The sequence below is a fragment of the Jaculus jaculus genome, chromosome 10 (genome assembly GCF_020740685.1).
Source record: "Jaculus jaculus isolate mJacJac1 chromosome 10, mJacJac1.mat.Y.cur, whole genome shotgun sequence".
In the NCBI taxonomy this organism is placed as follows: Eukaryota; Metazoa; Chordata; class Mammalia; order Rodentia; family Dipodidae; genus Jaculus; species Jaculus jaculus.
The window spans coordinates 27,391,731-27,396,356 of record NC_059111.1 but is presented as its reverse complement, the minus strand read 5'-3'; the positions used below and the strand labels follow the sequence as shown (position 1 = coordinate 27,396,356).

Genomic DNA, 4,626 nt, shown 5'->3' with positions numbered 1-4,626 from the left:
TTGGGAGGTAAGGAAATACAGAAGGAACTTCAGCAAGAGGTCAAATATTTCACAACTTTTGTTTCCTAAGTGTTTTGCCAGCTTTGATGAAAGGGTAATGGTTTTTGTCTCAAATTTTGTTCTAGAAGCCAGGCGTGGCAGCTTTTGATCCCAGATGGCTTAGTGGTTAATGCAGTTGCCTACAAAGCCTAAGGATTCAGGTTTGATTCCCCAGTATCCACAAAGAACCAGGTGTACAAGGTGGTGCTTGCATCTGGGCTTAGTTTGCAGTGGCGGGAGGCTTTGGCCACCCTGAGACTACACGGTGAATTCCAGGGCAGCCTGGACTAGATTAAAATCTAAAAAAAAAAAAGAGGAACAGGATTGCAGCTCAGTGGTAGTGTGTAATTAGTGTAGGGTTAATTCCCAACACCCAAACAGAAAGAGAGGCTGGACAAATGAACAGGTCAGTGGGCAAGAGCCTGTTGCAAGCAAACATGAGGTTAGTTTAAGACTGCAGTTTGACTCCCTGGCACACACATCTGTAATCCCAGTCCTGTGGCAACCAGAGACTGGAGAATTGCTGGAGCTCACAAAAACAGCTAAGCTCCTGAATCAGCAAGACTCCATGGATGAGCAACAGGAGGGATGACACATCCTCTGGCCTGTGTACAGGGCACACAGCATACAACAGTCTCACTGCGTATCTAGAACTTGGAAAACCAAGTCCAATCTAAAATTAGCAAGATACTGTATTAAGACCCTCACGTACCCACCTGAACACAAGTATGTTCTTATTCCCATTATTCAGGAAGCTGAGGTAAGAGGGTCACCAGTTTAATGCCAAGCCTGGAATAGAGACTCTGTTTCCAAAAGTAAAATGGGCCCGGAGGAATGGCTTAGCAGTTAAGGTGTTTGCCTGCAAAGCCGAAGGACCCAGATGCACCCATTCTCTCCCTCCCACTTTGTCAAGTAAATAAAATTTTTTTAAAAAAATAAAAAGTTGGGTCTGTAGTTGGTAGGACTTGTCCAACACATGGTCCCACACAATAGAAAAGTAGCAGCATCCCTAAGTAATATATGGTTACTGAAAGTAGCAGGTGTTTGTGGAAGTAGCAGAAAGAATCTAAAAGCCAAAGCAAAGCTAGGACTGCTAACAATGCATTCTTCCACACACAAAAAGGCCTGGGTATTCATGGCCTTGTAGTACCTGGCACTATCTACACAAGACCTTCATAATAGAGAAAAGATGACAAAATAAGAGATTGAGTTGACTGAGGGGATTTGGAGGGTGTAGTTGTGAGTGGGAAAGTGGGGGTAGGATTTAATTTATTGTATAATTATGGAAACTGTCAATAAAAAAGTTAAAGGAAATATGCACAGTGGCACATACCTTTGATCCCAGCACTTAGGAGGCAGAGGTAGGCTGACAGGTCAGCCTGAGACTACACAATTCCAGCAAAACAAAATGTGGGCTGGAGAGAGCTTAGCATGCTTGTCAAGCCTAAGGACCCTGTTTGAGGTTCGATTCCCCAGGATCCAGGTAAGATGCACAAGGTAGTGCATGCATCTGGAGTTCATTTGCAGTGGCTGGAGGCCCTGGTGCACCCATTCTATCTGCCTTTGTCAATCTCAAATAAAACTAATAATGAACTGAAGAAAATGTGGCCATAGCTTTCTTGACTTCAGTGTGTGATGCTACTTACAGAAAACCTGCACAGGAGGGGACATGTGACATGAGTAGAGTCAGTGGAGGGGATTATGATCATGCTGTATTCAGCATATACATGGAAGATGTCAATAAAGTTAAGTGAATCCAGTAGGAAATGCTGGAATATTCACCACAGCCAAGACATAGCATTATGCTGTTCATTTAGTGGATCAATATTTAAAGGAAATGCAGTTTATATTCACTACACAGCTGTAGTACCATTTATCACAATACGGAATTGGGTACATGAAGTGGCAGATTAACATACATACTGGCTTAGACATGCAAGTTTAAGCCAGACATATGATGGTGTATGCCTTTCCCAGCACTTGGGAGGCAGAGGTAGGAGGCCCTGGCTGGCCTAAAGTTTGGCTATGTAGAGCAGGTTTTTTCAAGTCTGAGGCCACTGAGACTACATAGTGAATTCCAGGTCAGCCTGGGCAAGAGTGAGACCCTATCTCCAAAAACCAAAATAGGGCTGGAGAGACGGCCAAACAGTTAAGGTGCTTGCCTGCAAAGCCAAAGGACCCACCTAAGCCAAATGCCAAAGGTGGCACATGCATCTGGACAGTAGCTGGAAGCCCTGGTGCACCCATTCTCTCAAGTCAACAAAAATAAAATATTACAAAAAACATCATTCCAAAGTTTATTATTTTTAAACCAGCACCATCCAAAATTGTACTATTTTCTTTTCGTCTGCCTTTTTCAGGATGTTTTGCAACAGGGAAGTATGTCTTCAACCCTTGGCCCTAAAATGAAAGGAAAAGCATATAAATGACAACTAATCAACATTTAAATTACTCACCATAAAGTGACTAGCATTTATAATGGTCTATCTCAGAAGCCAGATCCGTAATAAAGGTTTTTCAACAGGAAATTCAGGTTCGGGATAGGTTCATCACAGATTAGACCAAGAACATTAACTATTAAAAAAAGTAAATTTTCACTTACAGAAATTTTTGCACTCCAGGGACTTTACAGTGAAGCTAGTTATCAAAATGGACAGGCAACAACCCTGTTGGCAGAAAGTTATGGTGAGCTGACGAAACAAAGAGAAAAAATTCACACAATGAATAATTTAGAGTTTTATCTACACCTATTGGTCTTATCTCAGAAGCCGAATCCGTATGTGGTTTTTTCTTCAGGTAATCAGCTTCGGGATAGAGTTCATCACTGATTAGACCATTATGTCTAACGCAATATGCACTTCTACCGTGGACCAAGATTTATAGAACACTTACTTCAAAATTAAGTGGCCAGTCAGGGGTTCATAAGCACAATATTCATAAGCAATCCGGAAACTGTTCACTGACAAAAAAAAAACAAAACAAAACCACCTCACTACCCGTATATTGAAGACAATGTTCAGTCACGAAATACTCGGTTGAATCCTTACCTGGTTAAGATGGGCAGACGGTAAGCAAGTAATTTTCTGTTAAACATCCTCTCAGATGCTTTGGGACTTTGTGATGCATCTAATCAAAGAAGCAAATGTCAAATGACACACCGTCTCTGTTAAGCTTGTACTAGCTCTAAGCCCAAAGGGCCTTACCTGGGCATCTCTACGCAACGTCTCGGCCGATCCAGTAAACCTCAGCGCCATTGTTCCTGCAGGGAAAGGGTTATTCCTCTTTGTGACCCACTCTTCAGCATTAGCCCCTCCTACACATTAATCCAAATTGTATTTTTAAATCCTGGGAACAACGCTGCGTAGTCCCGCAAACCGCAGGTTCTGCCCACTTGTAAATAATCCCGCGACAGGAGACAGACTGGGCGCACCTAATAGATGTCCCTTGTTCCTAATAATACCTAGTATACCACCGTTGCTGGGGTGCAGAGCAGCGGAGGTCCCCGGCCTGGCCACACCGAGGCCTAGCAGGAGACTCAAGCCTACGCTCCACGTCCGTCTCCTTCCCTCTCCAGCAGCGCGCTTCGGGGCACAAGCTTCCCACAGGCGCGCAAAGCTCAAACCTCCCAGGCGGCTTTACAGAACCTGATGCCCAACTTTTCACCTCGTCTCATGTCTTTCGCCCGGTTATTTCCTCCAGGCGCCCACCCACTTACAAAATCTCAAACAGCTCCGCCGTCCCGTCGTAAAAGAGCGAGCATCGCGGCCCGCAGCTCCCTATATAGCCTCCGTTGGGTGAGAACGAGGCTGCTCCTCCTTCTCGTTCCTATTGGGCGAGGGAGCGCGTAGGGGGCGTGGCCTTTCCCCTGAGGCACTAGGACGGGAGCGCGCGGCGGCCCCTTTCTTCCGGGCCTTTCCGGGCGTGGTGCGCGCGCGCTGCCCGCCCGCCGCGTGCCCGTGTGCGATCCCCGGCGCGCGCCCGCTCGCAGACACGCTCCCAGCAGTCGTGTCTTCCGAGTCTGGCGGGCGACTCGGCCCTACGTGGCGTGGGAGTGGCGCCAGAATTCAAACTAACAGCCGCTGTTGCAGGCGAGGTCACCGCCTGCTTCGAGCCAAGTCGGCTAGGGCGAACAGCAGCCGCCGGGAGTGCACTTGGCTCTGCGGCGCGGGCCGGAGGGAGGGGTCCCCCGGCGGCGACAGCCGATGGAGCTTGGCCAGTACTGGCCGTCAAACGCCGGAAAGGGAAATTGGCGGGCAGAAGTCCTCGGGTGAAAATTGGAAATCCTTCCGTAGGGGAAAGAGTACCGCGCCGCTCCGAGGGCCACCCCGCCGCGCGGCACGCGACCCAGCCCGGCGCCCGGCGCGCCCCGCGCCTCGTGCTGAGCGCTGGCGCCCGCTCCGTCTTCCTGCAAAGCAAGCTGCAAACGACCTGACGTTCACATCTTCACGCTCAAGGTCACACTTGACTAGCTTAAAAAAAAAAAAAAAAAAAAAAAACTTATGCCGGGCGTGGTGCCCACGCCTTCAATCCCTGCACACCATGAGTTCGAGGCCACCCTGAGAATACATAGTTAATTCCAGGTTAGCC

At 47.7% G+C, this 4,626-nt stretch overlaps 1 long non-coding RNA gene and 2 other non-coding genes across 3 annotated transcripts; all 3 read right to left on the bottom strand.

The window, feature by feature from the left end:
• Nucleotides 1-2,322: 2,322 nt before the first annotated feature.
• LOC123464064 lies at nucleotides 2,323-3,842 on the bottom strand. The gene is made up of 6 exons (XR_006639330.1): nucleotides 3,755-3,842; nucleotides 3,243-3,298; nucleotides 3,087-3,165; nucleotides 2,932-2,998; nucleotides 2,642-2,705; nucleotides 2,323-2,439 (listed from the first exon to the last, which is right to left on the bottom strand). It is a non-coding gene; the product is annotated as an uncharacterized LOC123464064 (long non-coding RNA).
• Nucleotides 2,525-2,597, bottom strand: LOC123464269. The gene has a single exon (XR_006639498.1). It is a non-coding gene; the product is annotated as a small nucleolar RNA SNORD50 (small nucleolar RNA).
• Nucleotides 2,798-2,869, bottom strand: LOC123464270. Its single transcript, XR_006639499.1, has one exon. It is a non-coding gene; the product is annotated as a small nucleolar RNA SNORD50 (small nucleolar RNA).
• Nucleotides 3,843-4,626: the final 784 nt, after the last annotated feature.